Genomic DNA, 19,943 nt, shown 5'->3' on the forward strand with positions numbered 1-19,943 from the left:
TGGCAAAACCCCATCTCTACTAAAAAGACAAAAATTAGCCGGGCATAGTGGCACACACCTGTAGTCCCAGCTACTCAGGAGGCTGAGGCAGAATTGCTTGAACCCGGGAGGTGGAGGTTGCAGTGATCCAAGATCGCGCCATTGCACTCCAGCCTGGGTAACAAGAGCGAAGCTGCATCTCAAAAAAGGAAAAACAAAATACCTACACCAAAAGCTGCACCAATTCCCTGCCTCTTACATAGTGAATATTCCCTGCCTCTTACATAGTGATGATCTGGAGTTGATTGTGCTGATGCAAGAAGTCATTGTATTTGCAAAAAATATATATATATATTCTTAGAGATTTATGACTTTCAAGAACTAAGCATATACTTCAAAGATCTGGACGCACTTGGGGGAAGCAGAATGAAAACCAAACATATTTTCAGAGCTTCTTTAAATTATCTGCTTCCCAAACCTTTAAGCTACACTCCTCCCCCAACCAAGAACCTATTTCCCAACATTGGACAGCAAATATCGGCATCTTAAATCATGGCCAAAGACCAGCCAAGAGAAGTAGAACCTCGTTTGCCAAAGTCTAGGTCTTGTTAAATAAATTCTTCCTTGACATCAAAGAAAGCCCTGGCTAAGGAAATGGCTCCTTAAACATTTCCATTTAATTCAACAAAGATTGACTATGCACCTGTTGTCGGGACTACATTCCAGGAGCTGAAACTGTTGGGGAGTGCATTTTCATGCATTTGGCTGAAGAAGGGGAAGCTGATTCTGGACCTCAAGAAGTATGTTAGCATCATCCAGACCCTTTTCTGGATTTCTGTGTCTTCATCCTGCTCCTAAAATTCATCCCCCTTTTATTCTCTGGGGCACATATTTATGTCCCTTATCAGTTCTGCCTATTATAGAGAACTTTGCCCTTTCTCATTTATGTTTCTAGTATCTAGCCCTGCCCAGAACCCAGCCCAGACCTCCCTGGCTCCCTTTCTCACTCTGCCTAAAATTTAGCACTCACCTCCCTACAGTCTTCTATTTCTCTAACCCTTCACTCATTTTCCACTTTGATTATCTACCTTACGCCAGACAGTTTCCATCAGTACTGCTTCCCAACACTTGTAAGATCAGACACATGCTATGGGCAGTACAAGGATCTGGGCTTAGGAAACTTGCCAGAGACAGGAAAGATCTGATTCATACACTCTTCAAGCTTAACATCTATCTAGGAAGAAACACACCACAAATGATACTGTCAGAATGGATCCAAAAAATCAGGACCCAACCTGTGCTCTCTGTAAGAGATGAGCTTTAAATATAAAGATACAGATAGGGCAAAACAGAATAGAGGCATAAAGGTACCCCAGACAATTGGTAAGCACAAGAAAGCTGTTGCAACTACGGTGATGTCAGACTAAGTAGACAATAATATTTCCAGAGACAGAAAGGGAACATTTCTTAATAAAAGGATCAATTCATCAAGAAGACACATGAATCATAAATATATATGTGCTTAATAACAGAGCCTCAAAGTACATGGAGTGAAAAATTATTAGAAAGTCTTTGTTTCCAAAAAATAAAAAATGAGTCTGATGGTTACTATCACCCCTGTGGCCTAACTATATTATCTATCTCCAGGTGGTTTTAGCCAGAGCTGACTTCATATGTGGCTCCTGGGCAGACCTGTACCCCAGGCCTTTCCAACCAGCATGTGACCCACACAGAGTCAGTGAGATTCAATCGAGGGCGTAAAATGTTTTTTGAACCATAGAGAAAATCAATGTGGTGCTGCTCCGGGGGAGCTGACAACTGGAACAATGCTACTAGCAGCCATCCTTCCTTTATGAGAAAGGGGCTGAGATCAAGGGAAGCAGCGCAGAGGGAAGAAGGCCTTGACACCATAGTTCAAGACTCTGAATCCAGCCATGCCTGAAGTCATAACCCCTGGACTTTTCTGTCCTGTTAGCTAATAAACTCCCTTTCTGGTTTAAGCTGGTTTATTAGGCCATTCTTACATGGCTATAAAAAATACCTAAGGCTGGGTAACTTATACAGAAAAGAGGTTGAATTGACTGATGGTTCTGGAGGCTGTAGAGGAAGCATGGTGCCAGCATCTGCTTGGCTTCTGGAGACCTCAGGGAGCTTTTACTCATGGCAGAAGGCAAAGCAGGAGCTAGGCACATGACATGGCCAGGGCAGAAACGAGAGAGAGTGAGGGTAGGTGCCACAAACCTTTAAACAGCCAGATCTTGCAAAAACTCACTTACTATCAGGACGATAGCAACAAGCTATGTGAGATCCATCCCCGTGACCTAAACACCTCCCACCAGGCCCCACCTCCAACACCGGGAATTACAATTCAACATGATATTTGAGCAGGGACAAATATCCAACTCTATCAGCTAGTTTAAGTTGAGAGCACTTGTCTTCTTCAAACCAGAGAGTTGCAATTAATATGTCGCATTAACCCCCACCCATAGACACACATATCAACACTCTACACACCTTGTCCCCAAGGAAAAGCTCCACAATTGAAAATTTGCTTTGATAGTGAATCTACGTGATGGATGAGATGACAGTCAATCCCTTGAGGTGGGGTAGGGAGTGATGCTGAGAATCACTGCTGCCTATGAAATGCCTGGATTGAATCTGTCATGAGAAGCATTCCCTTTCTTCCTGGTCCCGTGTTACTTAGGTGGGAAAATAATAAAATAAATGAGAACAGGTTGAGAATTTCAGAGATATAAAGGATCTTAAATTCCCCACTCCAGAAATCCTGTGGAGCAGTCAGGGAGGTGCAGACTGTAGGTATGGAAAGAAAACGCTGAGGGGAAGTGGGCTTGGGTCAGACTCCCTGTTATACGATGGGGTTAAGGCAGAGGGGGTGGCACCCCAAGCAGAATCTGAGGGTGCAGGTAGCAGCAAAGTGGTCAGAGCAGTGTTTTTAAGAAGTGTAATAATGCATCTGGCTTCCTCAGTGTAACCTGGCATAACCGCCTATAACAGAGACCAGAGGATGGTAGAGCTGCCAGGGAAAGAAAGATGCTGATGAGATGTAGGTTCCATGATGATCACCTTTAAGATGAAGTCACCAATAATCAGAGACAACAAACACCTAGGTAAAGGGAAGCCTGGGCATGAATTCAGCGTCCACTGCACAGGCAGGCACTGATTGTCCACTCTATGGTAACAAAATCAATTGACTGGGAGTTTCCAGTTTGGAATGGCTTCCAGAAGGTTTTGCACATATCCCTCCTTATCTCCAAGATTATTAGCTTAAAAGGGACAAAAGTCTTCAACGGAACTTTGATGGCAAAATGTTAAGCCTCACTGAGTAGGCTGTAGAGTATTTCAAGAAAAGGGCCTCCCCCAGTGCACCAGGAAATGGAAAAATTTTGCTCCATAAAAACAAATGGCACACACTTTGCCACTCTGTGCCTCACCTCCTTATTTGTAAAATGGGAACTCACTTTGTAGGTTGATGGGGACACTGAACCAGATGACCCTGTGAAGGGCTACAGCTTTTCCTAAACACCCTTGCCATTTTTCTTCATTGAGACCCACGCCAACAGGGTTGGGAGTTCTCACTACTCACTCCCTAAGAATTATTCATCGTATAGCATTTGTTACCTAAACAACAAGCTAGTGCTCCTGGTGGCCCGCCTACCATGAAGAGAATGTCCCTGTGCCCAGCCTCCTTCCGTTCTGAGATTTTAGCTGGAGGTGATTTAAAAAAAAAAAAAAAAAAAAAAAAAAAAAAAAAAAAAAAAACAGCAGCATGATCGGGCCCTGCTGAGGGGAGGGTCCCAGTCAAAGAAATCACCAGCCGTCCTCCAGGAAATGTGGCCAACCTGATAAGCGGTCAGTAAAACACACCCCATGCCCAGCCAGGCCGGTTTTCTCACTGGGTATCTTTGTTGATTGTTGAGGTTTATGGGGTGATGTGGGAATGAATGGGTGATCCCCTCGGTAGCACTTCTACAACTGCCTGAAGGCTGCCAGAGCTCCCCAGAGCTCTCAGTCTCCATCATCATCATCAACATGTACCTGTTGAGTACTCAGGTGCCTAGGCACTGTGCTAAATACTTTACTTATTGGCCCCATATACGCCTTACTGCAACTCGACGACGTCCAAACTATTATTGTCTATGGGTTCTGAACTCATAGTTCAGTGAGGAAACTGAGTCAGAGACACCTTAGATATTTTGTTCCAGATCATAAACTTAGAAGAAGCAAAGCCTGGATTGCATCTACATTTGCCTGGCACCAGAGCCCATGCTCCAAAACCACAATATGTTCTCTCCCTTCTCTCTGAGACTGAAATTCAGATGCTGCTAGCACCTTTCTCCACTTCGACCAGCTCATCCTGCAACTTCTTGCCATGCATGGCTGGAAAGTGTCCACTTTCAGGAAGGTCCAGAAAGAAACCCAAGGACCATTGGAAAGAACTGTCCCCTTACCAGACACAGCCACTCTTCTCCCCATCACAATATTTGTAATGGGTTGTGCGTGTGTAAGACAGTGAGTGAGTGAGAGATTTTAGAACTTGAACAAAGGTAAATTGGAATTCACAGTATCCTTCAGAATTGGGTCACCTTAAAGTGGGAAGTCAAACCAGCTATTCTGCAAAGCCTCATCATCACCTTTTGCAGTTCAGGAGCAAAACCTGCACATGTGCCTCCAATCTGCTCCAATTTCTGTGTATTTAAATAAACTAAGTCAGGTCTTTCATGCCCCTTCCCCTGCCACACGCTTCTGCTGCATGAGATCAGAGGTATTTGACACCATGTACTCCTGTCCACTAATCTAGCCTCTGTGAGGCAGTGATGATAAATACCATAGCGCCAGTTCTCATTAGGACTGTTTACCATGTACCATGGGCCGCTGCGTTTATTTTCCCCAGCACTGTATAAGTATTTTTCTTATTCTACAGATTAGGAAACTGTAGCTCAGAGAAGCTAAATAACTTTCCCCAAACCACACAGGTATTGAAGTGACAAAATTGGAACTCTTATCTGTCCAAATTCAACACCGATATCCCTAGAACACTTAATAACACAAGATAAGAGAATATGTGACTCTCCTTCTCATTTGTAGATCTAAAGTAGACTTTGAGGAACCAGACTTCACCTACCCATCCCAGCACAGGAATCCAGCTAGTTAAATAACTCTGATTTTTCTCTGGAAAGAAATAATCCTAATACCAAGACTCTTCAATTACTCGGTGCAATTATGTCCTGAGTGCTTGTTTGAACAATTAACCGAAATAATTATAAATGTATCTCTGTTACTACAATTGCATATTAACAAAGGCTCAGGGCCAATTAATCATTACTCCATCAATATCTAATTTGCATAAACCTATTCTCTTTAAAGACTCCATGTTTGGGGTGACAGGGCTCCCTCATCGATTATGGAAATATCCCCATCAAACTTCCCTGAGGCCGTCAAAAGGAATAAAAGGGGTTGTCTGTCCTCGGCTGCTCAGTACCCCTATCCAGTCCTCCCAGGGGCAGGGAAGGATGGAGAACAAAGGGGAAAAGATACAATTAACATGCAGTTCTCCACTGAGAGAGGGACTGACAGGGCTCAGGTTATGAGGGTGATGGACAGAGAGGGGCATCCGGCCCACCTGAGGTCAGGGGAAAACAAGCATCAGAACCTCTTTTGGAGTCATCCAAATTCATTCATTCATTCAATAGATCCATCAACAGATATTTGCTTTCTGCTGTGTAATAGGTACTTGGGGCTGCAATAATGAATGAGCATCTTCTGGGTTCTCACTGAGTCAGGTAGACAACTAACTAGTTGTCATCAAGAGGGTTTCCTAGAAACAGATACTCAGATGAAGTTTGATGTGCAAGATGCTTATTAAGATTCAGCATCTGTGAAATGAAAGGAAGGAGCATGATTAGGCAGAGGGAGAAGGTAGGCTGTGATGCAGGCTTCACAAAGCCTCGGCCTGCCTGGCGTGGGGCTCCAGGTCGAGCATACCTGTCAGAGTTAGCCTGAACCAGGTGGAAACGGAGGCTTTTACACCCTACCTTGTTCAGGCACTGGAAGCGGGTTGCCCTGGTGGAGATAGCTCCCTGCAGCTAAGGGAGACCAGGAAGAAGCCCATGGTGGGCTGTCTACACTTCCTGCAGCTGGGCATCCAGTTCTTTCCTGAAAGAGGATTTGGGCTGTGCAGTTCTTTGTCTGCCACAATGGGAAATTGCTAGAGAGAATAACAGCACTCTGAGGAAGGGGAGAATGATGCCATTGCAACAGAGAAGGTGCCCCTCGTGCTGGCCTAAGAGGCCAGGAAGTCAGGATAGGCTGCTTGGAGGAGGTAACTTCAAAGCTGAGATCTGACAAATTAGCAGACCGTGATCATGCAAAGAGAATAGGGAAATGTTTCAGGCAGAAGGAAGTGCTGAAGCTGAAGGTCTAAAGGTTGTTACAAAAAAGAAGAACAGAATGCAGACATCAGATGTAGGTGACGGTTCAGTGTTGATTTAGCCCAACCAGCATTAGAGAACGGGACCACTGCCCAGAGCTCTCTCCTCCTCTGTAATCAGGTTTGCATTCAGATGGGCACTGACATTTCTCAGGAGGAAGGCAAAGTGAGGAGATATCGCCATGGAGACAGGCGTGGCAGGGCCATGACACATTCAACAACCTCTCTTCCAAACCTGAGAGTGAACTGTGCTGCTCAGGTTATTTATATATAGTTGTAAATAGATAACACTGAGACATTTTTTAAAATAAACTATTGCAATTTTGTTTAGGTTTTTTTTTTTTTAATTTGCTATGCATCAATGGCTGTGTCTTCAGAGTTCTGGAGGATAACATTTCATTTGGCAAGTAGTCACCATGCTCTCCTGGGTGCCACGTGCCCTGAGTGTTGTAGAGATAGACGAGACAAACTCCTGATCTCAAAGAATGTAAAAGTCCTGCTGCAGTCACAGAAGATTGCAGGGAAAAGACTGAATTATTGACATTAAACAGAAAATGACAATTGCTAAAAAGGGCTATGGATAAAAGGAAAAAGTGACTAATGCAGAAAATATAGACAACCATGGAAATCAACTCTACAAACTATGCAAATCAACTCTACAAACTATACCGATCAACACTTTTCCCTCTTAACTGCTTGACAGACTTTGTGCCTGCATCGTTGTGTGTGTGCCAGGAAGAGGAGGAGGAATAGAAGAGGATTCACCCCGTGTGTGCAGGTAAATGCTACAAGGTGGCCACAGGGGGACAGCAGTCTCTGTCCCTGGGAGGAGAGCTACTACCATAGCAAAGGTGTCATCTTAAACGGCCTCGACACCTCAAACACAAGGACAAAAATAGCAGCCCCAGAAGGATTTAGTGAAAATAAAATGAAACCTGAGAGCCCCAGAGGCAACTCTGGATTTGCTGGAGAGGCAAAGTGCAGTGCAATCTGGTGGACCCCAAGGTCAAGGGCAGGAAGCATTATTGGAGGCGAGAACTTAGGAAGGGGCTGCTTGACCTGGCCCTGGGGTGGGCAAAAGGCTATGAGAACTGGATGACAATAATGATTTTAACAAGGATCAGGCTTCACTCAGTGCTCTCGGCTGCTGTGAGAAACTCTTACTCTTGCAAAACCACAAAACCTGTCTGACTCAGGAAAGACAGAGGAAAAGAGAACACTTTACACAAAACACAATTCCAGATCCCTCATCAAGAAACACCTTCAAGTGATTCCTTACAGGCAAGGCCCTATAGCAGACACAGCAAAGAAAGTCTTCCAAAAAGCCTGGCCTCACACAAACACTTCTGGATAAGCATTTATGGCAGGCCTGCTGGATGCATGGTATCAGTACTGTTCACCTCAACTTCATCCCAGGCACATGGGCATAAAGAAACAAAAGAAAGCCTGTCACTGAAAAGCTCATGAGCTAGTTGGCAGAGACCACACATAACCTAAACCAGCGACTTTCAACCTGGTTGTTCATATGAAACAGTTGGAAATCAATTCTGGGGCCCCATCCACAGATCCCCAGACCTACTGAATCCGAATCTCTGGTAGAGGAGCCTAAGAACCACTTGAAAGAGAAAGTTCTCCAGGTTGCGCTAGGGATTACCTGGATTTAGGAAAATATGCAGCATGTTTTTCACAGAGAACATCTCCCTTGTTAACATTTTTCTGGCTGAACATCTTTGGTTTTTAATACGCAAGCTTCATAGGATGCAAATATTTCCCAATATAGCATCACTGCACCAATGTTGGTAAAGGAAAACATATATTTGTCTCCCCAATACTCAGGGCAATACAGTTTTTAAGACAATGTGCAAATAAAGAATTGAGTGCCCCCTTCCAAATAAAATCAGTACAACGTCAGAATGACGTGTAGTGATTTGAAAGCTGAGGGTCAAAAACAGAACTTGTGTCTCCAAATGTGGCCGGTGCTAAGAAGTGTTCTGTAGCATCACTGCAGGAGAGGTGGCTGATTCTCAGCATCCATATTAATTGTTTGACATATCGCAAGCAAAGTTTTAAACATTTTATATTCTAACATGATCACTTGTTCCATATGTAGCTATTTTACCTTGTCCTAGTTATGATTTAATAAATTTGTTAAGGGTTGGAGGCTACGGGTTAATGCCATATAATTTTTCCTATCTAAAATAGGTAGTTACAGGCCCCAAGTTAACATTTTCGGCCAGAATGTGTGAGGTTGGGAAATAAATTATTGATGGTAAGAGTGAGATGGCTATAATTCAAGTGTAGTGTGGTTCTTGCAGCTGCTAGGAGTCATATTCAGCACAGGGGGAGATCAAAAATACCTGCGTGCACCTGCAAAGCCACAGTGAGGCCAGTGAAAATGGCACTAGGACCTTAGCAGATAGTGAGGTGTTTTCCAGGCTGGAAAATGGAAAGGAGAAAGGAGATGAAATTTTAAGAGGAGAAAGAATTCCATGAGAAGGCAGAGATGTTTGAAAGAGCTTGTTCCTAGCTAGGGAATTTGACTTTGTGTATCTGGAACTTAAAGTGCGTGTGAAGAGCTGAGAAGAAAGGAGAGTGGAGGCCGGGTGCGGTGGCTCACACCTGTAATCCCAGCACTTTGGGAGGCCAAAGCAGGTGGATCATCTGAGGTCAGGGGTTCAAGACCAGCCTAGCCAACATGGTGAAACCCTATCTCCACTAAAAATACAAAAAATTAGCTGGGCATGGTGGTACACACCTATAGTCCCAGCTACTCAGGAAGCTGAGGTAGGAGAATTGCTTGAACCCAGGAGGCAGGGGTTGCAGTGAGCCGAAATCGCGCCATTGCATTCCAGCCCAGGTGACAGAGTAAGACTCCATCTCAAAAAAACAACAACAACAAAAAAAAAAAAAAAAAAAGCAAAAAATGGAGAGTAGAAAAAGAGGGATGGGTAGGTCATTCATTCATTCGTGCATGCATTCAGCATGTGTTTAATGAGCATCTACTATGTGCCAGGCACTGTTCAAGGCACTGAAGATATAGAAAGAAAACAGACAAACCAAAAAAATCATCATCATGATCTCTTCCCTAAAATAGCTTCACACCCAGTGGGGAAGAAAGACATTAAACAAATAAACACAGATGGTCTTTAAGGGTATATAATGTGGGGAGATATCTAAAGTGGTTTTGATGATCATAGATGATTTCCCTGATGATTTTTTTTTTAAGTTGGACTCTGAAGGTTGGGTCCCTACTTATTAGGATAGGATACTGGATACTTTGAATGTTTTAAATGAGTTCTGGTTTGGTTGTATATGAGAACTATTTCCCATTTACCCATTTTTGCGTTTTAACATCCAGAAGGCAAAAATGGGTTGCCAAGGAGCCTTAAGAGATGTGTTTGAGACAAACAGAGCAGAGACGTAAGTGAGAGGCACAGGAAGGGAGGCTGTTGAAAAACCAGACATATGGAGGGGCAGTTTCTACAGTGTCTGTGGCTTAGCCCATTTGGACCAGTGCTCTCTGACTGTGGCTAGCAAAGGCCTCCATGTAGTCTGCATTGGAGGACAGGCAGCATAGAGCACAAGGTACCGCTGATGACTTTGTATCTGGAAATGATTAATACTCCGTCTTAGAGAGCAGTTTAGAGTACTGCCATTCTGCTCAGCTCCTAAAGAGCATGGGTGGTTTCAACTGGACCTTGGAGAACATGAACAAACCGAGTAGGTGGGGTTTGCACACTTTGGCTCCCCAAAAAATCCATCAAAGCATTTTACAGACTGTGAAGTCCATAAAGATGGTTAGGTCTGCATTGTTCATTCCAACATTCATTCCACAGTTACTTTCTGAGTGGCTTCCATGGGCAAGGCACTGTGCTAAGAGAGGGTACGAGGGAAGACACAAGAGGAAGCAGGAACCGCATATGCAAAGGCCCTGAGTCTGCAAGGAGCGTGGCAAGTAGGAAAGACCTTAAGAAGGCCATTGTGGGAGACAGCCAAGAAGAGAAATCCTTCAGAACAGAGGAAAGAGAAGGAGCAGGGACAGGTAGGCCATCTCATGCACAGTGAGATCACACTGAAGAGTTTTCAGTGTCCAGCAGCAATAAGTTCAACCAGCTTTGTTTCCAAAATATCATTCTAGTTGTACCATGAAGAGATCAGAGGGTAAACTGAGGCTTGTGGTAAAAGCCAGAGAATTAAGAGACAAATTCACCCATCACACCAGGAGCTAATTGAGTTTGGACTAGGGAAGAGCTACTCAAACCCTAGCTTTCAGCCCAACAGTATCACCGTACCTGGGAGCTTTAGAAACGCAGATTCCCAGGCTCAAACCTACTGCATCAGAATTGCTAGGAGGGGCCCAGGAATCTGATCTTCAGGTGGTTTTTGTAACTCTCAAGTTTGAGAAACACTAGACCAGGGCAATAGTGGCCCTGAGAAATGTTGCATGAAGTTGTATTTTGAAAAAGTGAGTAAGTGGACTGATAAGAAATGATGAGCACATTTCGATAAATCTATATTATAGAATATTATGACACTATTAAGAATTAGATGATGTATACACATACAGAAAGATACTTTCGATGTACTATTACATGAAAAAGGAAAATGCTGAAGAAAAAGTATAACGGTTTATTAAAAACAAGTTAGACGTGCCTCTAGTCCACATGTGTATATATTTCTATGTTTATGTAAGAATATAAAAAGCTATAGAATACCATATATCAAAATGTTAACATCAGTTCCCTAGTGGGCAGGAAGTGGAGAAGGACTGAAAGTGATTATTTACGTTTTTAAATATAGTTTTTCTGTTTTTGTGAAAAACAAGCATTTTTATAAATACTTTTATAACTCAAAAGTTTTGCAATTATGCAAGTATATAAATATACTCCTCGATAATTCAAGTGCAACTAATACAGCAGTCATGCACACAGTGGGTGAGAGGCCCTAGCAGAAAGCACACTGGCCTAGGAATCGAGAGATTTACCTTCTAAATTGGGCTCTGCCCTGACTCCCGGCTGCTTCCCTTCCTTGGGCCACTGTGAGATGAGACAACTGTGCTAAAGCTGGACCTCCATACTTGTCCCTCATTACCATCTTTTAAGTTATTTGTCTTTATGGTTCCTGGGTTTAGAGAAATGATCCCTAAACTAAGCTTATTATACACTCAGGCCCCTCTTTCCATATTGGTCAGTAAAATGTCAAATTTCTGTTGGGCTTTTTAGACTACCAAAATTCAACCGAGTCCCTTTTTGCAGGGACCACTGAAAAAGAGGATGTCTACCTAGGGCCTTTTTCAGTCAACAGCATAAACACTCCTGATGCTATGATTTTTCTTAGAACTTCCTGTGAGGAGTGTGGTCACTGGCAACAGACAAAACAGAACATCACCAGGCTTCATATGCTATGCTCATCCGGGCATGACCAACATGACAAAGGCCTGCAGAGGTGCCTAGCTGTCCCCAGAGCATCAGTGTCAGGGGGTCGGGGTGGGGGAGGGGAGAGAGGTCTTTGAGTGCAAGCAGCATTCTAGGCTCAAAAGAGCCAACTTTGCTGATTCAAAAAAAAAAAAAAATTTCAAAAACGCCTGTGGGTAAATTTGAGCTGCCCACAGCTCCCCAGGGGCATCTCGAACTTGCTGTCGAGCCATTTCTGTGGATTTCAGTCAAATTCTAATTTTAGTCTTCATTAAACATGGGTAATTCCCCAGCCGGTCCCTGCTTCACCTCGTACACAGAGTACATTGGCAATATAGGTCACTGAGGCTTCGAAAGCACTCCCACATCAAAGAGAAACCTTTTCATTACAGGTATTAACTTTATAAATAATGATGAACTTTAAAATTTTTTCCAAAGCCGTGTGGCAGGTATGAAGAGAGTTGGCATCCTCCTTGTGAACAAGTGGGTGAGTGAGGTTTGTTCTGGAGGTAATTGTTCACAAGGTTTGTATTCGGGGAGGTGGTATGGCATGAAGAGGAACCTGCATCTATCCCTCCATTTTGACTGGTATTTATTTAGACTAGTAAGATGGGACACAACTGGAGTGTGTAATGTTGTAAAACTTCACACAGGCAAATTCATGCACGTGCACACACACATCTACCCATTACGGACAGAGCCATGTCTACAGACAACAAACTGCATAAAACAACATTTTACGCCTTTCTTTGCTTGTAAACACTTTATTTCTTATCATAGCTGTATCAGTTAATATCTTCTGATCTGAAAGTAACTAAAACAAAAGCACGGCTTAAATCCTAAGGATACGTAATATTCCACCAAACAGCCCAAAGGTGTTGACTCAAATACTAGCTGAATAGCCTTACCATCACGAGGTGGCTGCTGTGGCACCAGACATCACTTCCTCAAACGAGAGTATTCATATGACATGACAAGTCTCAACTGTCGCATTGGGCATCAGAAATGTTTTCTTCCCTGTTCATACATTTGCATACATAGTTCCCAGCACCTTAAAGCCTCCTCCTTTTCTGTGCTCAGTTAACCTCTGCCCATTTCTGAGGACCTAACACAAATGTCAACTCTTTAAAGACCTTCTTGTCCACTCTAAAGTAGTCTACCCTGTCTGTCTCGTTTTGTTCCCTACTATCAAAGCTTTCTTCATTTCTCCATATAAGTGTGTGTTTACCTGCTTTCCTTGGGACATTGTGAGCTGGATGAGGCAGGAACTGTGGTTTGTTGGTCTCTGGATGTCCTGTGCTTTACCCAGGGTCTGTCCTTCTGTGTCTGTTGACTGAATGAACAACAAAAGAGAATTGTCCAAGTGCCATCCTAAGTTCAAAAAAACCAAATCCCTATGCATGGGGCGTGGATTCAACGAGAGAAACCGGGACCTGCCTTTACCAAGGCACAGGTGGGGAGACCTGTCCTGCAGATGGGCATTGCAGGGACCTCATCTAGAATATTAGAGAATGTCTCCTACCTGCCAAACTCCAAGAGATCGACACATTCTTTAGGCTCTAAAGATTATGACGGGACTTCAGAGAGGCTGTTAAAAGAACATGGGCACAGCTACCCTACACTCTGGGGTTGTGGTGGGGCGTAGGTGACCATCAGGGTAGACAGAGAAGGAGGTTTAATCTTTTTCTCCATTGGCACCCCCTGGTCAGTTTCCAAGAAACGGCCTGGTTCTGTTGCTGGGGGCAGGACACATCTGCAGTGGCAGCAGGCCCAGGGAGTTGGAGATCTTCCCACAGGGTGGCTGGCTCAGGGCCTAGTGGCTATTGGCAAGTCAAGAGGAACAGGGTGGGGAAAGCCATTTTCCCCTCCTCCCTCCTGGCCTCACAATGCTGCAAAGGCCAAGACCAGGCAAGCAAACAGAATCCAACTCTCTGAGAGAGCAGGGGGCCAGGCTGGCCCGGGGCTGCAGTCGGCTTCAGGGCAGCCACAAAACCCTGGGGTATGAGAGGTGTGGCTTCCAATCCAACTCATTGCAGAGGGGAGCAGGTGAGAAGATGCCACAGAATGACCACATCTTCTCAGTCTCAAAGGGACAGCCTTGGGGCAGAGCCAAACCCTGTGTGTTTGAATCCTACCTCTGCCATGTAGGAGCTACAGAGCCTTGGGGGATTTATTAACCTCTCTGCACCTCGGTTTTTTCATCCACTAAAACTGGGATAATAATACCTGCCATGTTAGGTTGTTATAAAGATTAAACGAGTTAATATCCTTAAGTGCTTACAAGAATGCCTGGCACATAGGGCATGCTACCTATGTAAAATATAAACAATGAAGTGAGGTAATTCACTAAAACACCAGGGAACAGATAAGCCTAGATCTTCCAGTTTACCTAGACTTCGGATGTTAGGCCCTGTCCACACAGCACAAGATGAAGGGGAGAGTTGGAAGCCACTACTAGTTAACCTGGTTAATTAAACCAGGTCAGGAACGCTATGCACCAAGCATGCTACATCAGTGCCTGAATCATTGTTATCATAGTTTTTGTAATATTGATGGTACCTTGTTCCATAATACAGTTGAAAACAAATCAGTTCAGATCTTATACATGAGCTGGAGCTCAAAGGGTGTACTATTTGAATTGTATTGCCATGGACCAGGTAGAAGGGAAACAGTTTTTGTGTCAAAGAGTCACAGAATGGAGGGTATGAGGATGACCAGACTCAGACCAAATGTGAGATCGAAACTTTAACAGTCCTAGGATCTAAAACTCTGTAGAGAAGACACGTCTCCAATGATGAGATGCATCAAAAGGGGGAAAGAACATGGTCTTCTTCCCAAAATATAAAATTAAACCATTTACTCTCTTGATGGTTTGATCAGCATCTGTTCCTTTTACAGAAAGCACATTTTGCATTGGGGCTTTGTCCAAGTATTCAAATGTGTGTTGCTCCAATATTCTCCACCCCCTCGCCTACCAGTCCTGGAGTTAATATTGTTTATGGGCTGCTAGTTTCCTTTGATTATTTTTATTGATGCTTGGTGCTTAAGAATCAGCAGATTGATGGCACCCCTGGAGCCAGACAAACTCTCGGCAGATGCTAGCCTGAGTCCCTTTCCCTGCTGAGAGCACCCAGATCCCGGAACGCCCGAGACAAGTCCATGGTGCCATGCTGAGCAGTCAGAGAGCCAGCCATTGTTGGGAGACATTGGGGGCATTAAGGAAAACCACATGCCAAGCCACAACTGTCATTGCTTCCATCATTCCCCACATGTAAGGCTGCCCCCTCCACTCCCTGACTCTCCAGATACTTCTCTGATGCCGTTGCATGTGTGGTTCCCTTGGCCCAGGGTAATCTTTGCACATCTCTTCCTAGGGAATAATCATACTGAAAGACTCTGCTCCAATTGCACCTTGATCAGGAAAACTTGTCTGAATTCTCACTCTGCATACTGGGAGAACCCTAAGCTGGCCTCTATTTTAACCCACAGACAAAGCCTCCTACTTATTTGAAGTTTTGCACGTAGACTCTGAGATCCTCAGAACAACCTTTCTTCATCTCTGCATGTCCTTCTAAGCACTGTTCCTTGTATAAAAAAATGAATAAACAATTTTTACATGCCTAAAGCAACATAGGTGTGTAAATCTTAACCATTACAAAGTGTATCAGTTTCCTATGGCTGTTGTAGCAAGCAAAGTGCCACAAACTCCATGATTTAAAAACAACATACATTTGTTATCTTACAGTTCTGGAGGTCAAAGTCTGAAATGGGTCTTATGGGGATAAAAGAAGGACTGTATTCCTTCTAAAAGTTCTAGGGGAGAATTTGTTATCTTTTCCAACTCCTAGAAGGTCATGCACATTCATTGACTCATGCCCCACCTGCCTCCACTTCAAAGCCAGTAGCACAGCATAGCATCTTTAAATCTTTCTCTCTCCCATCTCTCTCATGCACACCTGCTTCCACTGCCCAACTTTTTTTTTTTTTTTTAAACACAGAGTCTTGCTCTGCGGCCCAGACTGGAGTGCAATGGCATGATCTTGGTTCAATGCAACCTCTGCTTGCCTCCCAGATTCAAGTGATTTTCCTGCCTCAGCCTCCCAAGCAGCTGGGATTACAGATATGCACCACCACACCTGGCTAATTTTTGTGCTTTTAGTAGAGACAGGGTTTCACCATATTGGTCAGGGTGGTCTCGAACTCCTGACCTCAAGTGATCTGCCCACCTCAGTCTCCCAAAGTGCTGGGATTACAGGCATGACCACTATTGCCCGGCCACACAACTCCTTTGCTGACTCTGACCCTCCTGCCTCCCTCTTAAAAAGACCCTCATGATTATATCTCAGATAATCCAGGATAATGTCCCCATCTCAAGTTCCTTGATCCCATCTGCCAAGTCCCTTTTGCCATATAAGATAACATATTCATTGGTTCAGGGAATTAGGACATGAACACCTGTGGGGCCATAATTCTGTCTAAAACATAAAGGGAGCATGAGACTGCGGTAAAGCACTGATGCAGTAGTCGGAGGGACCTGGGCCCTAGTTCCCACGCTGTTACTTCCTCCTGCGTGATCCTGGGTAAACTGCTTAACCTCTCTGAGCATAATTTTGTCTATGGAAGCTTATGGGGTTACTTAGAGATATAAAAAGATTTATAGTCAACAGAAAAGCACTTTTAAATACTAGGATACAAAACAAGTGCAGGATCTTGTTGTTTCAGATACTTTTTCTTTTTTAGGGATCTTCCAGCTAGACAGCTCTTTAAATTGACTCGAAGTGAGACAGGATAGAAAAACACACGACATTATTTAGAACATTACAAAAGCCACTACATCATAAAATTAAGGGATATGACCAGTTAGGCACTCAAAGGTAAATTCATAGCTGAGTACTTTTTAAAAGCTTATGTATGAGAGCCCTTAATGGATACCAAGCGTTATCATATTTGATTCTCAAAACTACCCTACTGTTATAACTCATTTATACTTAGGAAAATAGAGGTCTTAGAAATGTTAAACAGACACCAGAAGTAGTAGAAATAAATCGAATTTAAATCAAGGCTTCATAGTGCAAAACCTCTGTTCCTCAATCACTATTTATCCTGACTATCATAGCTTTTTCAGGGAGGCATCCAGTTTTGTTGATTTTCTTTTTATCTAATGTAGCCAAAACTTACATTATTCCCATAGTCCCTTCTTACAATTTATGGGCACACCAGCCTGATTTATGAGGGCACACATCTCCATGGTTTTTGTAGATCTGCCTCTAGGTTGCCAGAACTTCATTTGGCCACAGTCATGGTAAAGTTCTCCCTGCAGACAACCTTTAACCAGTGATTGGCAGGGTACAGGATATAAATGTCCCTGACTCCCCACTCCTCGAATGGGAAAATTTGGAGCTTTTGTTTACACCACTTCCCAGAGTTTCCATTCAGGATTTAGCTTGAGTTGCCCACTGTAGCTGTTGGCTTAATATCTCACCTCTTACTGGCTGCCTGCCCTCCCCTGTACAGGTGCTGGGCCTTTGGTTGGGTCTGCTTCTAGGATGGGGAACTCAAATAAGACATGTAGATAAGACAACCAAGAAAGTTATAGTGGTTCCCAACACAGGAAAAGAAAAATGAAACAAAACACAACCCCATAAGTGAATTAAAAATAAAACAGCATTTAAAATAGTGGACTAAAATTGACATAAAACCAAAAAATATGGACAACAATCTTGATATGCTTTCCCTAGAACACCAAGTAAAAAAAACAAATGTTGAGAGGGAAGTTCATAGATAGGAAAAACACATGGCAAAGTTCCAGCTCCAACATATGGATAACCGGTGTTGCAGGAAACCAAAACAAATAAACGAAAGTAAAATGGGAGCTACAATGAAGCTGAATAATTTATTCTGAAAGTGAAAAGGCAGGCAACATTAACACAAGAAGTAATACGTAGACATAACCTCTTTTATCGCTGGTTTTTTTTTTTTTTTTTTTAATTCAAAAACAGAAGACCGAGTATTTAGGCAGAAAAGTCAGATTACCTATAAAAAGAGAGAATGCATGCTGGCCTTCCAACAATATACCCCAGAAGAAAACTGAATAACATCCACATTAATGGGGTTTTAAAGGAGGAAAAAAAATGGCTACCCTGTGAATATTATACCCAGCCAAATAGACAGGCACACCTGAAAATGATTCACTGATAGATACATAGTGACACATTAATTGTAACACGCATTTTAGATTTTAGGGAAGAAAATTACTAAAATATTAGTAAAATGGAAAACCAAAATCTCTACATTCTTAATTCTGCTTTGATTAAAATCAGATTTAAAACATAATCTCATAGGTAACTTTTGAAAGATTCTCAGATTTTGATTATTGATACAAAGCTGTGAGAATATAACGCCCTGGGCAAAACATTATTACATATAAATTATTTATACTGCATAACATCATATAAATAAGGGTAAAAGATAGGGAATACTCAGATGCTTTTAAACCTACTAAGATAAAAATATTAGCCAGCGTAGTAAAAGCTCTTTCTTGTCAGTATGTTTTTAATCTTTCAAAAATTGAATTCTGACAAGTTTGTTCATTTGAAGCTCTAATGTCAGATTCTACATTAAGTTTAAACTTTAATTGTTTGTTATGTAATTTTAAAATTGAGACAACTTTTTTATAATGGAGAATTTTTATTTGCTCATTGTACTTTTGTTCTAGGAAACTGAATTTTAATTTACTCAAACATAACCATGAATATACTGAAGTTGTTATAATTATCTCAACCAATATAAAAATAGTTCCTATTTCACAAAGTTATGAAATAAAACCAACGGAAAACACCTCTCCTCCACTTTGTACAAATTATGATTCAAGCGAAACTCAGTGGTGACTACAACGGACACATTTTTAAATAGCACTGTGTCATGACTTTTTCCCCTCAATATGCAGAATACATGGACAAGAGATAAATCAAAACAAAGAACTCAAACATTAGCACAGTGTATAAAATGATTGGTTGTGAATATTAAAAACTTCTCCATGATTATAAAGTACAAATACAATAATATGAAAATAACCATGGAAAGATATAGCACGTACAAAATCACAGTCCTATACAGAGTAAAAATAAAATCCAGATTCTGCACATTACCTTCTTAAAATATAAATATATATATAATATATAAACTATAATATATATATATATATCTATTACTACATAACAATCCATGGTTTAAATCGACCATGGTGTATTCTGACTGATGACCCCATGGGATGCCTGAATGGCTCTGTCAATCCAGGCTGCCGGAACTGATCTCCTTGGCCAGACTGGCTCATGGATCTGTGGTTGGCAGGCAGTTCATCTGGGCCTGGCAGTCATGGACAACCTCACTTACCAGTCTGGTGGCTGACTTGTCATCCTCTAAGCCCATTGGGTGATAGGGCTACATGTCCCTCAACAGCCTGCAGGGTCACTCATGCTTTATTACATGATGTCTGCAGGTTTCCGAGAGACAGCAGAAGCACACGAATCCTCACACTGCCATTGTCACTCCACCTTATGCCATTGGCAAAGTGTCAAAACTGCCACAGACACCAGATTCCATCTCCTACAGGAGGAGCTGCAAAGCCGTATTGCAAAGGATACAGACACAAGCAAGGGGAAAGAACTGAGAACTTTTTCCACTGATTTTTGCAATCAATCTACCATGGTTAGGGAGAGGATAATGGGAGGAAGTAAAATGTTGCCATCTTTTTGATCTTGATATAAAAATTATATTATTGGTATGGAATTATATTGACGACATAGTCTAAATTCAAAAAAGTACACTATAAAACATTGTGGTCTCCTATCTGCAAATTAAAAATATATAAAGAACTCATAAGTAAATAATAAAAGGATCAATACACTTAATTTAAAAAGCTAGGCATGGTGGCTCATGCCTGTAATCCCAATAGTTTCGGAGGCAAAGGCAAGGGGATCATGAGGTCAGGAGATCGAGACCATCCTGACCAACATGGTGAAACCCCGTCTCTACTAAAATATAAAAAATTAACCTAGCATGGTGGTGGAGCTCCTGTAATCCCAGCTACTCAGGAGGCTGAG

General features: G+C 42.6%; 1 long non-coding RNA gene across 2 annotated transcripts in view; it reads right to left on the reverse strand.

Moving 5' to 3' along the window:
* LOC103233355 (uncharacterized) overlaps positions 1-19,943 on the reverse strand; it is a 378,818-nt gene that overhangs the window by 172,789 nt on the left and 186,086 nt on the right. The window contains exon 3 of one of the 2 annotated variants that reach the window (XR_012092985.1): positions 13,070-13,174. The exons of the other annotated variant lie outside the window; for it this stretch is intronic. This is a non-coding gene — a long non-coding RNA (uncharacterized lncRNA). The remainder of the gene's footprint in view (positions 1-13,069; positions 13,175-19,943) is intronic. 2 annotated transcript variants of the gene reach the window in all.

Source organism: Chlorocebus sabaeus, chromosome 5 (genome assembly GCF_047675955.1).
Source record: "Chlorocebus sabaeus isolate Y175 chromosome 5, mChlSab1.0.hap1, whole genome shotgun sequence".
NCBI classification, from domain to species: domain Eukaryota; kingdom Metazoa; phylum Chordata; class Mammalia; order Primates; family Cercopithecidae; genus Chlorocebus; species Chlorocebus sabaeus.